The sequence below is a fragment of the Stigmatopora nigra genome, chromosome 20 (assembly GCF_051989575.1).
Source record: "Stigmatopora nigra isolate UIUO_SnigA chromosome 20, RoL_Snig_1.1, whole genome shotgun sequence".
Classification (NCBI taxonomy): Eukaryota; Metazoa; Chordata; class Actinopteri; order Syngnathiformes; family Syngnathidae; genus Stigmatopora; species Stigmatopora nigra.
In genome coordinates, this window is record NC_135527.1 from 8,793,252 (window position 1) to 8,813,210 (window position 19,959).

Sequence of the window (19,959 nt, forward strand, 5' to 3'; positions counted from 1 at the left end):
GCGGAGCTTCCACTATTACTACAAGTTGATTTTGTGGGCTCAGATTTCATGTTCAATTGATTCTGGGTCGGGGAAGTTAAGATGTCACAAACAATTGATATTTTCCAATGTTATTCCTTGTGAGTCATACTATAAACTTTAAAGTTAAAATAAATACATGTAAACCAGTGCCTAATCCTTAAATTTTTGTAATTTCGCTACTCTTAAAGTGGAAAAAAAGAATATTTCTTTTAAATATTCTTATACTGTTGCTAATCAATGAGAAAATGCATTCCAGAAGAGTCTACTGCAAAAAAATGAATATTAAAGTACTTCTAGATGTAATATCTCAGTTTTGTCACTAGGGATTTCCATATTTTAGCTCACAGGTTAGCAAAGACCCAAATGCACACATCCAAAGAGCCACATGTGGCTCCCCAAGCCATAGGTTCCCTACCCCTTGATCTAGATAATCCAAAATCTAAAAAAGCTATTAAGAAAATTCAAATTAATTAGCTTTTTACATTGAATTAATTAAAAAAAAAAGCTCAGAAGCCCTCCCGGTTGAAACGGATTGGACTGTCGATAAACGCATTTAAATTCACAACAAGAGAAGAAAAGAACGGACAATATAGCATTGTTAAGAGTTAAGGACGACCAATCGACTGTGTGTGTGTGTGAGTCCTTGCCTTTCAATTGAATTTCAGTGTAAGAGACCCCCAGGGAAGGCCCTGAATGTCACAATAAAGTGTCGCATTACCTAAACCCGGATTTAGTGGCAGCACCATCCCGCCTTGCTATGGGTAAGACGTTTAATTAAGTCTCGCCGCTCCTGCGGAAAAGCGCCGTTCAGCTGCGTTGTGTATATTTAGAACGGCGCCGAGACCAATTATGCAAAGGTATTGTTGTCCAAGTACAAGTCGTCAACAGTAGAGTACGCCATCACTAAAAAATAAAAGATACCGTGACCGGACGTTTGGTTGCGGGTCTTTTGGTCACCGGTCAAATGTACTTAGATATTAAACAGTACTTTGATATTAAACCTTCTCTCTTAGATATTAAACAGTACTAATATATTATAGTCTCTCTCTTCGATATTAAACAGTACTAATATATTGAAGTATTTCTCTTAGATATTAAACTCTCATGAATACAATTTTGAGAGCTGGTTTCAACAGTACTTGGATTTGTCTGCTTGGATATTAAACAGTACTTGGATTTGTCTACTTGGATATTAAACAGTACTTAGATTTGTCTACTTAGATATTAAACAGTACTTATATTTGTCTACTTAAATATTAAACAGCACTTGTATATTAAACAGTACTTGGATATTAAACTCTCTCTCTTAGATATTAAACTCTCTCTCTTAGATATTAAACTCTCTCTCTTAGATATTAAACTCTCTCTCTTAGATATTAAACTCTCTCTCTTAGATATTAAACTCTCTCTCATAAATACAATTTTGAGAGCTGGTTTCAACAGTAAACTCTGTCAACATTTGACCGGCCACCAAAAAAACCAGGGACCAAAAGACCAACGACCAAACGTCTGAGCACCAATGATACAGAGTCTGTTTCAGGTACCCGACGGCAAGGGTAGAAATAAAATGCCACACGGCACCTGAGGCGTACTCAGGGAGTCCACAGGGTCAATAGATGTCAACCGACCCCAAACACGAACACTGACATGTGGTTTGACGGATGGACAAAAGGCTTTAGAGGGACGGAATACTACACGCACGCATCCTCTGGCGCCATTAAGCCTCCAAAGATATTCATCTAAAAAGCTATCCGCCATTAAGACACTCTCCCCAGAGCCCTAATCGCCAGCTGCAAAACCCGGCGGGAGACCAGCTTTGAGTTTCCCGTCCAATCCCCTCTGAGCCCCTTAGCCGCCGTCAAATCTGGCCAGACGCGTCCAAACCGGACCTTTGGTGACCCCAAACAGACGATCCCGCTGAGTCCCGTCTATTACATTTCTCCCAGTGGTAACATTTACTTTGTTGTGATTCGGGGATGGAAATAATCCCCAGTCAAGTCGAGAGGGTCCGGCCGGCTAATACCAAAAATCTTGAGGGAGTCCGCTGATCCCGGGCCTGGATTGGTTTGGGGGAAATATCAATAGCAGTACACAGTATTTCAGGGCAAGTTATTGATTTTCCCGCCACGTGTCCTATTCTTCAATCATAACAAAATGTTTTTTGGCATCCTGTTCTCCTCGTATTATTTAGAAGAATGGCCGAATGTAGCCTGGCATTGGACGCCCTGGCCAGATTTGACATGTCTGCTGCACTCACGCCCACGCGATCAATGCCTCACACCCGGACAGATTATTATTTTCAAAATATATCGTGTACTTTAACTTTTCCCGGACCTGAGACGGTGTGAACTCTCGTTGGAATTGAGTTGAAATTAACTGCTACTTCTAGTTATACCATATCTACACTGACATCACTGTCAGCAGTTGCTACTAGTACTGCTTAATATCTAAGTACTGTTTAATATCTAAGTACTGTTTAATATCCAAGCACTGTTTAATATCTAAGTACTGTTTAATATGCAAGCACTGTTTAATATGCAAGTACTGTTTAATATGCAAGTACTGTTTAATATGCAAGCACTGTTTAATATGCAAGCACTGTTTAGTATCTAAGTCCTGTTTAGTATCTAAGTACTGTTTAATATGCAAGCACTGTTTAATATGCAAGCACTGTTTCGTATCTAAGTACTGTTTAGTATCTAAGTACTGTTTAATATGTAAGCACTGTTTAATATGCAAGTACTGTTTAATATGCAAGTACTTTTTAATATGTAAGTACTGTTTAATATGTAAGCACTGTTTAATATGCAAGCACTGTTTAATATGCAAGCACTGTTTAATATGCAAGTACTGTTTAATATCTAAGTTCTGTTTAATATCTAAGTACTGATTAATATCTAAGTGCTGTTTAACATCTAAGTACTGTTTAATATCCAAGTACATTTGACCAGCGACCAAAAGACCGACAACCAAACGTCTGGTCACACCCCTCCCTCGCTCATAAACCTGTCAATCAACCCCACGGGGCTTCCCGAAAGTCCGATGACCGATTGCGGTCTGGCCAAACACAGTTGCTGGCAATGGCGTCTTCCCTCTCCCACCCTCTCTATCTCAACCTTTCACTTTGAGGCGAACTGGAGAGTCACCTGTGACCCAACTCAAAGGTTGGCTACCTCTTTTACAGTTGGGAAAGCGGCATTATTCATCAAGCGTCGCAGAGGTCTCATTAATTCCCCTTGCACTTGGCCGGCAGAGAGGGTGAAAATGACTTTTGCCCCGCCACCATGCCAGCTCTCGTCTCACAAGCACATGGCCGATTGGCAGGAGCCCTGGGCCACCATATTGACCTGGCACTGACTGACAAATGTCAGGGAGAGGGCGGAGCAGAGGTTACCGGAGTACCGCCGGTGTCATTTTTGTGGAATATTGCGCTACACGTTAGTCTGGATATGTAAAATTCGATGTTTATATGAATAGGGGTTGGTCTGACCTACCAAGAAAGATATCGGACTGTGAGTTTTAGCCAAAAAGGGTGTCCAAAGAGAGCAGATGTCCATGTTTTTTTACTGTAGTGTTCTCAGGATATAAGAGAAGCCAAGTTTTGCAATAAATCGGGTCTGGTACCGGAGCATATTGTGAATTTTACTACAAATTTAAAAGTCAAAATACATACATGTAAACAAGTGCCTTACCCTTAAATTTTTGTAATTTCACTACTCTTAAAGTGGAAAAAACTGCCTATTTCTCTTAAATATTCTTATGCTGTTACTAATCAATGAGAGGATGAATTCCAGAAGAGTCTACTACAAAAAAAATGAAGATTAAAGTACTTCTAGATGTAATATCTCAGTTCTGTCATTAGCATGTCCATATTTTAGCTCATAAGAGCCAGATGCACTCATCCAAAGAGCCACATGTGGCTCCCGAGCCGTGGTTTTAGCTAGGTCTGTATAATGGTAGCCATTGAAAAAGGGGAATGGGAAAAAAACATCAGTACTTATTGCCCGGGGCTAACATTCAGCTCGCGGTCTGATCAGGATTTGGATGCCTGAGCCCATCTGGAAGTAGCATGCTAACCAGTCACGCACATTCCCCCTAGCAAGCATACGTTTTGAAATATTGATATGTCTGAAACCGCATGTTTTCTGACCCGTTAGCGCCACCTCTGATGTCCAAAGGTTCCTTGGCTAAGATGCTTAACCTGAAATAGCCATTTGGACCTATCTTTTTTTTATCTCCTGGAAAAGACAAACCGCTGAGATTGGAGCTTCTTCCCACTCCGCAAATATTGAAAGAGTTTAATTTGGCCATTAAATGTCACTTTATAGTCGTAGTACCGCTGAGCTGTACTGCAGTACCTTTTTGATGGAAGCAGATTATATGGAGATGAGTTTTAGTTTTTTCTAATTCTTGGTTTAAAAGCCCATTTTTTTTTGCGCCTGGTTTTTGATGGATGGCTTAATTAGAGCTCCGCATCCATCGTGGACTCGGCGTCGAGAAATGAGGCGGCTGTCACCGACGCAAGGCGGAATCGATCCGCCGTGTCGACCCCTGCGGTCCGGTCCGACGCGTTGATGGACTCCCCTTCGTGAACCCGGAGGTGTCATGGGGGATTTTTTTTTTAATCATGACAGAATGATGACGGATTCAAACTGACTTTGAAAAAATTTGTATCAAGCGCCCCCTTTGCTGGAGTTTGGAACTTTTCTGGAATCCAGGAATCACCGTGTTGTTTGCTCATGGGTCATTTGGACAGCTGAAGGGATTTCGATTGTCTCAGGGCTCAGGTTAGTGTGGTTCTAGTTATTGTTTTCCCATTTACTGTATTTTCATGACTATAAGGCGCACTGTATTATAAGGCGCAGTGTATTATAAGGCGCAGTGTCTATTTTGGAGAAAATTTAAGACTTAAGTGCGCCTTATAGTGGTGAAAATACGGTAATTGCTATTGACTTCCAGGTATGAAGCAATGACTACTACACAGTCACCTCTAGAGCCAGCCATTTTGGATATTTTGTATAAAATCTTGCAGTGGGGGAGGAGCTATATGATGGAAGATGTTGTAAACTAAGATGGCTGATCTGCATATTTAACAGTATTGTTTCAGTACAGGCGTTTGTGTTTTTTTAATATCCGACAGTGGTGGTTTTTCGTTTTCTGTTTTTTACCATATATAAGGCGCACTGGATTATAAGGCGCACTGTCTAGTTCGGAGAAAATTTAAGACTTAAGTGCGCCTTATAGTGGTGAAAATACGGTAGTTTCTTCGGAGATTTACAAGTTTTGTGTCAGTTTTTTGGCAATTTTGGGCTAGCCTGTGGCAAAAGAAAGTACAGTTGATGGTTTCATTTAACCCAGAGTGTCTTTGGGAGCCACATGTGGCTCTTTTGATGGGTACTTATGGCTCTCTGTTAAACCGTGAGCTAAAATCTTCGCAAGGCGGGTAACGGAACGGCGTATAACGTTGGTGGGGGTGGATATGAATATGCATGCGCATATTTATCCACAAGATGATGACTTGCCGGAGCATTCATTAATGGTTTTTCATAATTCACTCCGTGCATATTCTCCGTTTTATTGAATTTAAACAAAGCCATTAACGGGGATTAACTTGGCTGAATGAGACTTTGGTTGCGTTCCCAATTGCTTCCCAAAGAATCCCCCTTGTTTCCTCGAGTGGAATTAGTCGGCAATCTCCGCGGAAAAGAATTACGGAACACAAGGGGTGTGCTCCGTCACCCCCAACCCCTCTTCCCTTCCAAACAGACGGACTGAAATGTTTTTTTTTATGATTTCTAGGCCCTGTCGTGACTGGGAATGGCGTTTAGATATCTCTCAATGAATGTAGCTAGGCGTGTAGCCTAGCTTTAGCACGCGGCACTAATTATAACCCCAGGACGACTACTTTTCTAGACCCTGACCTCTTGATTTGGCTCAAGGCCACCCAGCCAATGAAAAGGGGGCAAGAAAAAGTGAAAATAAAAGGACGCCTTGCCGCGGATTAACCATAAAGCCCACATTAATAATAATTGGAAAATGGAATGCGAGTGGTGCCTTGAGCTACAAATGCACTTTTTCTTTTATTCCTGCCGCGCGCTCAAGATTACGTTGATGTTTTCCTTTATTTTGTCAAGTATAGTACTAACTACCTACGGGGCAAAATACAGAAAGCCCACTGTGTAATGCTGACCCAAATCTGTAATTATAGTGCATATTGCTTATTACTCAGTACAAGGGGCAATCCAATTGGGTTGAATCACAAAAAAAGTATTATTTTGTATTCAATTTCTTCAAATTAAACCATTTTTTGGGTCATAATTTCATTCCGCACCATGCCCAAGGTTCTGAGTTAACCTCAAAAAAAGGAATTGGGAGAAAAAGCCCGTCATAAAAGCCACGGGAGCCAGTTGGCTGAGGGCGGCGGTCTGTGAAATGGCAGCCGATAATAAATAAGGACAACATCTGTCGTCACTGGGTGAGCATATCGCCAATTTGCCATCGGAAACGTTAGCTCCCAAAACGCCGCTTTTTGCCAACGTCTTTTTTGCCCCGGGGACGGTTGGAGGAAAAGTTCAAACCTGATCATTACGGTTTTGTGAGCACCATCTGGCAACCGCCGTATTTGGACCACACATCGCATCCTTTCCGAGTCTACTGGATTCCGCTAAACCCGTCTTTCGTCTACAAAAACCATGTACCGTATTCTCACGACTATAAGGCGCACTTAAAAGTCTTAAATTGTCTCCAAAATAGACAGTGCGCCTTATAATCCAGTGCGCCTTATATATGGACCAAAACAGAAAACCAAAAACAAAATACCACCACTGTCGGATACTAAAAAAGACAAAAACCTGAACTAAAACAATACTGTTAAATATACAGATCAGCCATCTAAGTTTACAACATTTTCCATCATATAGCTCCTCCCCCACATACAAAAAAATCCAAAACATCAACAATGGCTGGCTCTATAGTTGACTGTAAAGTAGTGAGTGCTTCATACCTGGAAGTCAATAGCAATTACCGTATTTTCACCACTATAAGGCGCACTTAAAAGTCTTACATTTTCTCCAAAATAGACAGTGCGCCTTATAATCCAGTGCGCCTTATATATGGAAAAAATGTCATTCATTGAGGGTGCGCCTTATAGTGGTGAAAATACGGTAAATCCACAGTACACATGGTCCTAAAACACAGATTTCCCACAAGTTTCTCCATCTTGGATCCAGTTTCTCTAAATTCTACCAATTCTCTCACTAATCCTATTTTAAAAGGTATTCCTTTATTGATTATGATCATGCAGTTGGACATTCTAGATGAATGCAGCCCATTTTTCCTCGCAGAAAATACGATGACTTAAAAATTATCAGTCCTCTCACAGGCCCCATTTTCCCTACGCAATCTGGAGTCGAGTTTAATGGATGGGCGCCGAGCTATCGGCTATTTTATAGCGTCCGTCTTTCCCGTAATTTCAATCAAGACTTAATGGGACAAATCGATAGGAGGGGCTTTAAATGAAAGAGCGGAATGCTGACTCTGTTTGATATCTGTCACGGGGTACTCGCTGGAATTCTAAACAGTTTCGGCTTGGCGTATAGTCCGACTGTGTTCGATTTTATCCGATAAGAAAGCCCCGGAGCTCGTACCCCGAGTCGGGGACTTGGCGATGGCGGTTCTACGGTCTAAACGGGCTGAGATTGGCTGTCTTTCAATGCCAAGCGGGACGTTGTTTGTCCGGGCTGGCGTCCAAGTCTTCCATTAGGCCTTTGGCCCAGGTGAAGAGTAATTAGAAGCGCTGCTGAGTCAGTCTGCCACCTCAGCGTTGGCCTTGCTTTTATGTTGCTCTCCATCACATTTCTCTCAATAAAAAAGCTCTGTTTGTATTTATTCGGCGCAATGAAAAGGCCTGCCGTAATTGTTCATAATGAAAGCCATGGCTGTTTGCGGGAATTTGACGGCTAATGTTGAGGACCGGCCAAGAGTGCCTCCAAAAAATTAACTGCGGGTTGACCTTCAAGGACCTGGATCGGGACTCGGATGTTTAAAAGGGACTTGAAGTCAATGACGGCCAACAAGTTAGGAGGACGCGTCCATTTGTTTGGGAATCTGTGGCCTGATGTTGAAAAGATTTGGACAGAAAATGGGAAAGACGGCTTTAAAGCTGTCTCGTATTACACCAGAACCGGTTCTAGTAGAAGTTCCAGGGGCTAGTGCTAGCGGTATTGTCCTGTCCAAGTCCATGACCGGACGTTTGGTCGCCGGTCTTTTGGCCGCCAGTCAAATGTACTTGGATATTAAACACTACTTAGATATTAAACAGTACTTAGATATAAAACAGTACTTAGATATTAAACAGTACTTAGATATTAAACAGTACTTAGATATTAAACAGTACTTACATATTAAACAGTACTTGGATATTAAACAGTACTTGGATGTTAAACAGTACTTACATATTAAACAGTACTTACATATTAAACAGTATTTACATATAAAACTCTCTTGGATATTAAACAGTACTTACATATTAAACACTACTTACATATTAAACACTACTTACATATTAAACACTACTTACATATTAAACAGTACTTATATAATAGACAATACTTAGATATGAAGTACTCTCTCTCTCTCTCTTAGATATTAAATTGTGTATCTTAGATATTAAACTCTCTCTCATGGATATAATTTTGAGAGCAAGTTTCAACAGTTAACTCTATGTCATTTGACCAAAGACCAAAAGACCAGGGACCAAAAGACCAGCCTGAGACCCATTTCCGAAAATCTACAATCAGTAGGCATGTTGGGGAGATCTAGGGTGGGACTTGAGAGCCAAGGTGAAGCTGAGTATTTCAAAATCAGAGGCAGAGATAAACATTTGCGCCCATACAAGAGACAAAGAGCAAAAGGAAGGCGGCGAAGACGGCAAAGACGGCGAAGACGGCTTTACCCGCACCACCTCGCCTCCCTCCAAGGCTGATCCCCCGTTTCTCCCTCGGCTTTTGGTCTGCGTGACTATTGGTTGCGAGGAAAAGCCCGAGCGAGGCTCGGAAAAGCCCCGGACTTTCACACCGAGATTACCCAGCGGCTTCTTCGCCCTTCTCCGACCGGATTTTACGATTACGTGGGCGGAAGAAAAATAACGTTGACGTGGCACAATTGGACACAAGTCTGGAATAATAATGTCAAAGCAACATATTCGTATGTTTAGCTAACTCAAACAAGCACCTTTTGTTTCTTTGAAGACATTGTGTGATATTGCGGCCATTTTTGTGCGGCTCACAACAAAATATGACATTTTTACGGCTTCCCTGCTATCACAGAACTGTTGCGGGGAGATTGTACCGATACGGAGTGATGGAGGGTTTCTAATCGGCCGCTAGGATTACTGGCTGGGAGATTATAGCCGGATCTAATAGATGTCTGTAGCAATTGCCAATATACCCAGCTAGAAGACAAGCCTTCTTTTAACCCCCCGCATGTACCTTTCGACCCTCATTTTTTGAACTGAACTTCAACTTTTCGGCTTTTACACCCGACCAATCAAACTACCGTATTTTTACGACTATAAGGCGCACTTAAAAGTCTTAAATTTTTCTCCAAAATAGACAGTGCGCCTTATAATCCAGTGCGCCTTATATATGGAAAAATACAGTTTTTAGCTTCTACAGTCAAGTTTGAAATAGAATAAGGCTGGAAAACAAGAAAATCTGTACTGACACTGATAAATACACAGAAATATATTGAATAAACAATAGTACTTCAACCCATAGTGGCCTCCACGCACAATAAAAACAAAAAAAATCCTTAAAAAAATTAAAAACTTACTGTATTTTCACCACTATAAGGCACACTTAAGTCTTAAATTTTTCTCCAAAATAGACAGTGCGCCTTATAATCCAGTGCGCCTTATATATGGACCAAAACAGAAAACCAAAACTCTTCTGGAATTCATCCTCTCATTGATTAGCAACAGCAGAAGAATATTTAAAAGAAATATTCATTTTTTTCCACTTTAAGAGTAGTGAAACTACAAAAATTTAAGGATAAGGCACTGGTTTACATGTATGTATTTTGACTTTTAAATTCGTAGTATGGCTCACAAGGAATAACATTAAAAAATATGAATTGTTTATGGCTCTCTTGGTCAAAATGGTTCCCGACCCTAAGACTAATACTTCGTTTTGTCCTTTGGAAAACTAGCAAAGACTTTGAAACGCGTAAACTACAGATGAACTGAATGGCCGCCAATTACCGTTTTGTTTGGTGTAAATATATAAATATATACGTCTATAATCACAGAATTCAAGGCTGCCTCATTAAGATGGAAGAAAAATGGCTTTGAAGCGTGCACTTTCAATTAATATCAACGTCAAACTGCTGAAAAGACCTTCAAATAAATTGGCTTTTCAACCAAAAACTACCACAAAAGCCCCCGGCCAACCAGGCAAAGGTTAAGAAGCATTTAACTTGCCGTTTAATTCCGTCACTTGGTCTTTTTTGAGGGACTTTTCCACCCAAAAACCTAAAAATCTATGCCGAGATACGAGTGACATTTCCCCATGCCGCCATTTTCCATAAGGTGGAGCTCAGATAATAGATTTAAGCACCCGTAAGCAGATTTTGGCCCGGGGCCTGACTTACAGGCAGATCATTGGGCGCTTGTAAACAGGCTTTAGGAAAAAATGAAAGCGTTAAATGGAAAATACATTTATTAGTTCAATCCGCTTAGTTCAGGTTCAGCTCTTCTCCCTCAAATTAAGTTTCTTGGATTTCACAGGATATTAGCGGGCAAGAAGAAAAGCAGAGGGATCGGGGGGTAGTGGAGGGGTGTGTGTTACTGCCTTGATGTCGCTTAGAAACCAAATCCTCCCCCCACCAAAGGAGAAGGGGGATAAAAAATGATGACAATGAAAATAAAGCAAGCCGCCGTTAGGGAAATTGAATTTCCCGCATGGCGTGATATGAAAGCAGGTACGTTTCTGAACTTTGCTCGAGACGAGGAAAATATTCGTAGAGTACTACTGTATACCGAGTCCGATTTCAGACGACGCCAGGTAAAGTCACATGAGAGGGAGACGTGGGTATTTGATCTATTTCCGAAACCGGGAGAGAGAGAAAGAAAAAGCTCCTTCCTTCTAGACGCCATCCTAAGTGCCCTCTTCGGTAGAATGAAATGGTTTCATCTAGCGCTCCTTAATTGGGACACAGCCTTGCATTTGAGATTATTAATAACTGTAATATCGTTCCTGTATGCGCTGCTTTCAAAATGCGTGGTGTCGTGCCAATTAAATTGTCAAATGGAAGAAAACGACTTCATTTTGAAGGGCGAGACCGAGGAGTTCAAGTTCAGCAACTGTTTAGAAAAATAACAGTTTTAACTTCGACCAGCAGGGGCAGATTTGTCCCTCGCATGGTGACAGGGGTCTTAGACTGTCCCTTTAAGTTCCTCGTCCGTAAAATTGCGCCTAATGACTAACATATTAACTTGTAAATTAAAAAGCGGAGTCAAAGCACATTAGGGAACTGTCAAGATAGACACGGGGGTGTCGGGTCAAAGCTAGCTCAACCGCATGCGGCGTGGCGCTGACATTACGAAGGGCAAAGCGTTTACTTCCTACAAGGGCAGCTTGGGGGAAAAGTGGCATCTCGGAATTCGCCATTTGGCTGCCAGAGAGTTTTTGACGGTAACTTTCAAGGTTGTTGAAACGGAGCCATTAAGTTGATGACAAAACTTTGCAAGTGGCAAAAAAATAGCAGTCAATGTTAGTGTTTGAGAGGATTGCCCAACTTGGCGGTGCTCCAATGAGAGTAGTTTGAATACTGGATGCGAGGGTACTGTTTTTTGCAAAAGATAACTGAGGAAAAAAACGTGTCCCATAGTAAGACAGGACATCTAGATGGAAGGTCTATTCACAAGAGAGAGTTTAATATCTAAGAGAACGAATTTAATGTTTAAGTACTGTTTAATATCCAAGTACTGTTGAAAACAGTAGAAATTTAGATATTAAACTCTCATGAATATAATTTTGAGAGCTGGTTTCAACATTACTTACATATTAAACAGTACTTACATATTAAACAGTACTTACATATTAAACAGTGCTTACATATTAAACAGTAATTAGATATTAAACAGTACTTAGATATTAAAGAGTACTTAGATATTAAACAGCACTTAGATATTAAACGGTACTTACATATTAAACAGTACTTAGATATTAAACAGTGGTTAGATATTAAACAGTAATTAGATATTAAACAGTACTTACATATTAAACGGTCTCTCATGAATATAATTTTGAGAGCTGGTTTCAACAGTACTTACATATTAAACAGTACTTACATATTAAACAGTACTTACATATTAAACAGTGCTTACATATTAAACAGTAATTAGATATTAAACAGTAATTAGATATTAAACAGTACTTACATATTAAACAGCACTTAGATATTAAACAGTACTTACATATTAAACAGTACTTAGATATTAAACAGTGGTTAGATATTAAACTCTCTCTCTCTCATGAGCTGCTTTCAACCAGTAAACTCTCTGTTACCATTTGACCGGCCACCAAAAGGGACCAAAAGACCCGGCGACCAAACGTCCGGTCCCGCGCACACAAGGAGTTGAGGGGCCCTGCTTTTGAAATGACTTCCATATTCATTCATATTCGCAGCCATCATAGACACGCCATCCCCCAAAAGTCCACACGGAGATTACAATCAGACGCTTGTCATGTTCCATTTTACAAGCCATTTGTCCCAATTGCCATTTCTCCATTTCCTCCTCATTTCATTCCCTTATGTCACCGTGTTCAAAAGGCGCCATACTTTTTATTCCACATGCAGTCAACAGACATTCGCTACTACGCTTTTTCCCCGACTCCAATCCTGGACATTTTTTGATGGGACGCCGATAAATGACCCCACGGGCCACGTCAACCCGCGTATTTATTTTTAAAATCCTCGACTCCACCCAAAAAGTAGCTTAAAACAAGGCCTTTACGCTAAAATTATCTGTTAAAAACTACAATTTAATTGATATTCCTGTTAGGAACTCTCAAAACAAGTTCATCCACTCACTGCCATCCCTTCTCCATCCAACAAATCGGACATCTATCCCCGTAGCCACGCCGTCGAGCCTTCCGATGCGCCAACGTTGTAAGTTGAGAGCACGCCGTCTATAAATAATTGATGCGGTAACGCTTGTATGGCGAAACTTTTTGAAGCCAGTGCAAATGAGAAGGCAAAATAAAGAAATAGAGCCAGCGGTAGCATCCTAATAGGCAACATGTTCAGCAGTCTGCTAACTTCTAGCGTCTTTTATTGTACATTTATCTGTCTTTAAAGTTCCCCGGAGAAGGGAAAATACACTAATTGGCAGCATGAAGCATTCGCCTAAAAGTTCATACACTTTTTTTCCCAAAAACCCAGCAAAGGGGGAAGAAAGATAGACACCTTGTTATTAAAATAATCAAGCTCTTGCTGACGAGAGGGTAAAAAAATAACGAAAACGAATACGCCCACGCCGTGGTTTAGTTACGTTTCTCGCGTTTGCGTCTCTAGCGTTCGGTTTGATCACAAAAAAAACTTAGGGAATTGAATCGGGTTTTTGGTGGCGAATGATGGATGGTGGCGTACCAAGGACGACTTTTGAGGAAAGTCAAATTATTAAGGACGATTAAATAACAGTCTGTTTCTGGGTAATTATATGTAGCAGCTTGCGTAAAATTAGGTCGAAAGCCATTGGCGAGGTAGCCCTTGTGTTAGGGTTATCATTATTATAAATTTGCTTGAAATATGATCATTATATATACATATATGTGCTTAGAAATGTGCTGTGTGCTTGCAATGAAGAAGGCTTTGCTTTATTTTGGATATTAAACATGAAATATATATGAACGCTTTGCTTATTAGGAATATTAGAGTTCGTTGTTATTCTAAATGTGACATTAATACAAGTCTCGCAAAATAAATGCCCGCTCCTAAGTTAACCAAAACACTTTTTGAGGTCAGTACTCGGACATTTGGTCGCCAGACGTTTGACAACATGACAGAGTTTACGTTGAAATCAGCTCTCAAAATTATATTACCCAGGCGACCAAATGTCTGGGCGACCAAACGTCCAGGCGACCAAACGTCCAGGCGACCAAACGTCCAGGCGACCAAATATCCAGTCGACCAAACGTCCAGTCGACCAAACGTCCGGGCGGCCAAACGTCCAGTCGACCAAACGTCTGGGCGGCCAAACGTCCAGTCGACCAAACGTCTGGGCGGCCAAACGTCCGGGCGGCCAAACGTCCAGTCGACCAAACATCTGGGCGGCCAAACGTCCAGGCGACCAAATGTCTGCATTTGGCTCTCCACTAACCTGTGAGGTAAAATATGAAAACTATGATACTACTTCTACTACCTCTTCAATCATAATTAGATTTCAGAGACTTTTGGGTACTTTAAAAGTGATAAAATTACAAAAAAATACACATTTTCATGTATTTTTCCCATTCAAATCTGAGAATGGCTCTCAAAAAATGCATATATGAATATAATTAGCAAAAAATGATGCCTCCTTTATTGAAAGATGAACTTGGGAATACTTATTGGCCAACCTCATCACCTTAAAAATGGCGGATATCAAGACTTTGGTCATCGGATAAATAAAAGCCTCATTTTCCGTGTACTTATTATTTTTTAGGGGGGCGTGACCTCAGTCAAACCACGATGACGTCTTCGGATAAATGTCCTCTTCCCGCAATTATATTCACATGAAAGCAGCTACAGTAGATAATTTTTAGGCTAAATTAGGCTAATTAATAGTTGGCGAACGTGGCGTTGCATTTCTATTGGCTGGATATTGGAAATTGTTACCTGATTTGCGGCTTATCGTGGCAGCCAGCTTGTCCTGCTTTTCAAAGATAAGCCTCTAATTGCATTCCACGCGCCTCTAATGAGAACTGTCATAAAGCTCGGCGTTTTCATTTTTTTCAGGCGGGATTTTTACAAACGGACAGGTTGAGACGCCAAGCAAAAAACGCAATAGACGATCAAATATGGAAGTTTGTGTATTTCATCAAGAAAGAAGCTTAACTTATCAAGCGGATGCCAATTGAGGAGCCAGGTTAGCCATTCCTACGTGTATTTATTTGATGCTAAATAAGAGTGATATATTGTGTATATTTTTTGGGCTAAATAGTCACCTACAAATGGAAGGACGATGGTTGGCTATAGGAATAAGACTGTTGTCAAAAATGTGGTATTTTAAAAGTATTATTCCATTTTTTAATGCCCCTAAAACAATGTATTAAGAGCTATAGCCTATTTTTCCCTACTACTGATTTATTATGATGACTACTTTTGTTTTTATTGATTTATCGGTTTATTTGTTGTTATTTATGTTGACTTTTGTTGACTAATTGTCATTCATTAATATTACTACCACTATCACTGACTAAAACGGAAAAAAACTGCGACTACGACTATTAATACTTTTATTTATTACTCATGTATTGATTATTTGTCTGTTTATTTGTTGTTATTATTTGTGAACTCTACAAATTTATGTTGACTGCTTATTATATTGACTAATTATTTATTACAATCACTATCACTGACTATAACAACAAAAACAACTGCAAATACGACTATTACTATTATTTATTACTCCTGTATTGATTATTTGTCTATTTATTTGTTGTTTTTTGAGAACTTCCCTACTAATTTATGTTGTAACTTCTTATTATATTGACTAATTAATTATGACTATTACTATCACAGACTATAACAACAAAAACAACTACAACTATTAATACTATTAAATTTTACTCATGTACTGATTTGTTGATTGTTATTCGTTGACCACTTATTATTTATGACTATTACTACCAATATAACTATAACAACAACAACTATAACTATTATTATTATTATTTATTACTCATACATTGATTATTTATGTTTTTTCCTGTTGTTATTTGTGCACTTTCTGGTTTAAACCTGTCAATTTCATTGTACTTGTATTATGACAATAAACACATTCAATTCAATTCAAGTATTCCCATAGGGGGCGCCGTCACTGACATTCCACCGCGTTTACAAAAGCACGAAAGCGTCAAAAGCTTGTCCTGTCATGTTTACTCAAACCACTGTCTAACTGGTAAAGGCTAACAAGGGTGAACGCTGGGAGCGTACAGCGCGCTAACACGACCCCAAACGGCGCCCCCCCCTACCCGTTTCGCGGCGAACCTTCGCGTGGCATGAGTGTCACGCACGCCACTATGAAAATTGACGGCCTAGCGCTGTGACAGCGGCAAGAGATACAAGCTAGCGCCTGACTTAGCATCACGTACCACAGAAAAACTCCATTTTCAGTCAAGCGTTACTGTTTGTGTGTTTTGAGATTCGCCGCTTTCATCAAAATTAGCTTTTTTCAGAGTATTTACGCTTTAGCAACAGCTGTCGAGGCGTTAAAAAAGAGACAATGTCACGCATCGGCGTGCTTTTGCAGCCCGGAATAATAAATGCAAAGAAAATATGATAATTTTTTAGCTATGTTTGTGTTACCACAATAATAACAAACACAAATATGGGAGGGGTCTATTAGCCATAGACTTCCATTGCATAAATAAACACAAATACTGAACTACATACAGTTTTTTTCGTAGAATCCTACGAAATACTTGAGTCTTGATAGTTTTTTTATGAATACGCAAGATTTTACGATTCTAAAAATAGCGTACCGGTGGAAAACGAGTTAAATCCGGTAGGGATACCCCCCAAAAACCCCAAGAAAAACATTCCGGGGCTATTTCCCTGCTGTTTATCCGCCATGTTTTTGCGTAAAAATGTGCCCTCTTCGGCACCTCGGCTCAGAAAGGACGCGGCGTTCGCGTTGACGACGCACACGGCGTTCTTTTGATGTGGCAAAAACCCAGAGGGGGCTTTTAATTAAAAATGTTGAAAGGATAATGTCAGTCTGAATGTGCGTCTGCTAGGTACACAAAAGGAGTCTAATTAAACATCGAAATAGATCCGAGCGCTCCTATTTCTACGTCTCCTCATCCCGGATGGAAACCGGGGGGGAAGCTGGAATCAAAGGCCGTGCTATAGGCGTACCTAACGGGGGACGGTGCCAGGACGTTTGGTCGCCGGTCTTTAGGTCGCTAGTCTTTGGGTGGTTGGTCAAATGTGACAGAGAGTTTACTGTTGAAACCAGCTCTCAAAATTATATTAATGAGAGAGAGTTTAATATCTAAGAGATAGAGATTAATATCTAAGAAATAGAGATTAATATCTAAGAAATAGAGATTAATATCTAAGAGAGAGAGAGTTTAATATCGAAGAGTGAGAGTTTAATATCAACGAGAGAGAGAGAGAGTTTAATATCCAAGTACTGTTTAATATCTAAGTACTGTTTAATATGTAAGTAGTGTTTAATATGTAAGTAGTGTTTAATATGTAAGTAGTGTTTAATATGTAAGTACTGTTTAATATGTAAGTAGTGTTAAGTATTTAAGTGCTGTTTAATATCTAAGTAATGTTTAATATGTAAGTACTGTTTAAAATGTAAGTAGTGTTAAATATTTAAGTGCTGTTTAATATCTAAGTAATGTTTAATATGTAAGTACTGTTTAATATATAAATACTGTTTAATATGTAAGTACTGTTTAATATGTAAGTAGTGTTTAATATTTAAGTGCTGTTTAATATGTAAGTAATGTTTAATATGTAAGTAGTGTTTAATATGTAAGTAGTGTTTAATATTTAAGTGCTGTTTAATATTAAAGTGCAGTTTAATATGTAAGTAATGTTAAATATGTAAGTAGTGTTTAATATGTAAGTAGTGTTTAATATCCAAGTACTGTTTAATATCCAAGTACTGTTTAATATCCAAGTACTGTTTAATATCCAAGTACTGTTTAATATCCAAGTACTGTTTAATATCCAAGTACTGTTTAATATCCAAGTACTGTTTAATATCCAAGTACTGTTTAATATCCAAGTACTGTTTAATATCCAAGTACTGTTTAATATCCAAGTGCTGTTTAATATGCAAGTAGTGTTTAATATCCAATTACATTTGACTGACGACCAAAAGGGACCAAAAAAACGGACACCAAAAGACCAGCGACCAAAGGACCAGCGACCAAACGTCCAGCGACCAAACGTCCAGTCACCCTACCGGGGAGTCCTAGGACCCCCAAAAATGTCAACTGGCATAAAAGAGGGGTACACCGTAAGGACTGAGTTTGCCCGAGACATTTAGCCGCTCCGTCGGCGCTATGTGTGTTTATTTTTTTATTTTTATTTTTTGGAGCCTGGGAGGCAAGCGCTATCAAGTTAGCATTTACAATTCACCGCTGGATGCTTATTAAGTTGAGAGAACAGAAGCGGCAAAAGCGCAATAATATCACGACTTACCGCAGCTCGGGAACTTTGAAATTAAATGTGACTACTTTATCTGAAGCCGTTGTGGTAATGGTGGGGGAGGGGGAGGGGCGGCAGCCTTGCCGTCTAGGCAGACACTAAATGCCATTCTTAAGATTCTGCCTATTGTGTTCTGTAGCGCTTTGAAAAAGTCGAATAAAACCATGGCGTAATGGCACTATTATGATCGACTCAAAGTGGGCGTCGATCATAATCAATTGAATTATTTTACGTCAAATTTAGAAGCTGAATATTTGATTTTAAGGGTTATTGGGGCCAACTAGTGTATTTTTTTTTGTTTTACGCAAACAATACAATACTTTTTTCAAATATTTCTTTCGAATATCAGAAACTAGAATAGATTGAGCACTAAAAAATTGGAGTAAAAACTGGTGCCTACCTTTTGTTGTCCAAAACGGTGCTTGAGTGAGGCATTGTGGGAAATGTAGGCCTTTGTCTTGGGAAGTGGAACAACAAACATGGTGGAATCCGATGTTTAGGACACTATAAATCACAAAAACACAGCGAGTTGTTAATTTATAGGCATTCATAGGTAGATAAATTCCAATACTACAAAATATTACAAACTACTCGCGCCAAACTGAGTAAAATAAGCACATGATTGGACTCAAATAATATTTGCATACATTTGTATCACTTGAATCTCCGCAATTGTCCTCGATGACATAACAAATACAGCTTTGTTGGTCATTAGTCATATTAGTCCTCATCTTTCGGCATCTCGCCAAAGCACGCTCGCCAATCAACTCTGGTTTTTACGGAGGTAATGCCACCAGATGTTACGCCAATTCCAATATGTCGCCACCTTTTAGCCTAAGGACGGAAAACCGGACCGCCCGGAACGTGGAGTTACGAGAGCGTGGAATCCTCCCGGGACGTGGAGGTTTGTGGACAAGGGGGGGAGCTGTTGCCATGGTGACGGCGGCGCTCGTAAAAGATGTCTTTAGTTGCTTGATTAGCCTTTGAAAGTGCAGCGATAGCAGCATGATGTGGCATTATGAACACATGACTAGCCTGCCAAGAACACCAGCCGCATTGGCAGTCAAGCCAAATCAGCACTAATCTCCAACTTGAGGCCACTGGCGGGCGACCAATTTACTTGTCATGTGTGTTTGTCACATCACGCGTGTGCCGATGTTCAGTCAAGCCGTTTGCCGGAAAAGGAAGGAGGCGCTTGTAGATTAGCTAGGGCTGAGTGGGAGAAAACAACTTGAGCTCAATTCCATACTCGGCCTCTCTTCATTCCGATAATTGTTAGTTTTCTGAGGGAAAAGATTCGTCTAAGACGTCGTTTGGTGGAATCCGACAATGTCTGGATTCTAATTGGCCGGACTAGTACATATTTATGTATGTTCCCGATCCGAATCATTTGTAAAACTGACAAAAATGTAGGATAATCGTGAACTGTTTCAACAGAAGAAAACCTAGACTGTAGCGAGACGTTATGCTAACTCTGACGGGATGCTAACGGTAATAGAATTGTGC

General features: G+C 40.0%; 1 long non-coding RNA gene across 1 annotated transcript in view; it reads right to left on the minus strand.

Moving 5' to 3' along the window:
• LOC144213971 (uncharacterized) overlaps nt 1–19,959 on the minus strand; it is a 58,420-nt gene that overhangs the window by 11,716 nt on the left and 26,745 nt on the right. The window contains exon 3 of the long non-coding RNA XR_013330186.1: nt 18,854–18,957. This is a non-coding gene — a long non-coding RNA (uncharacterized LOC144213971). The remainder of the gene's footprint in view (nt 1–18,853; nt 18,958–19,959) is intronic.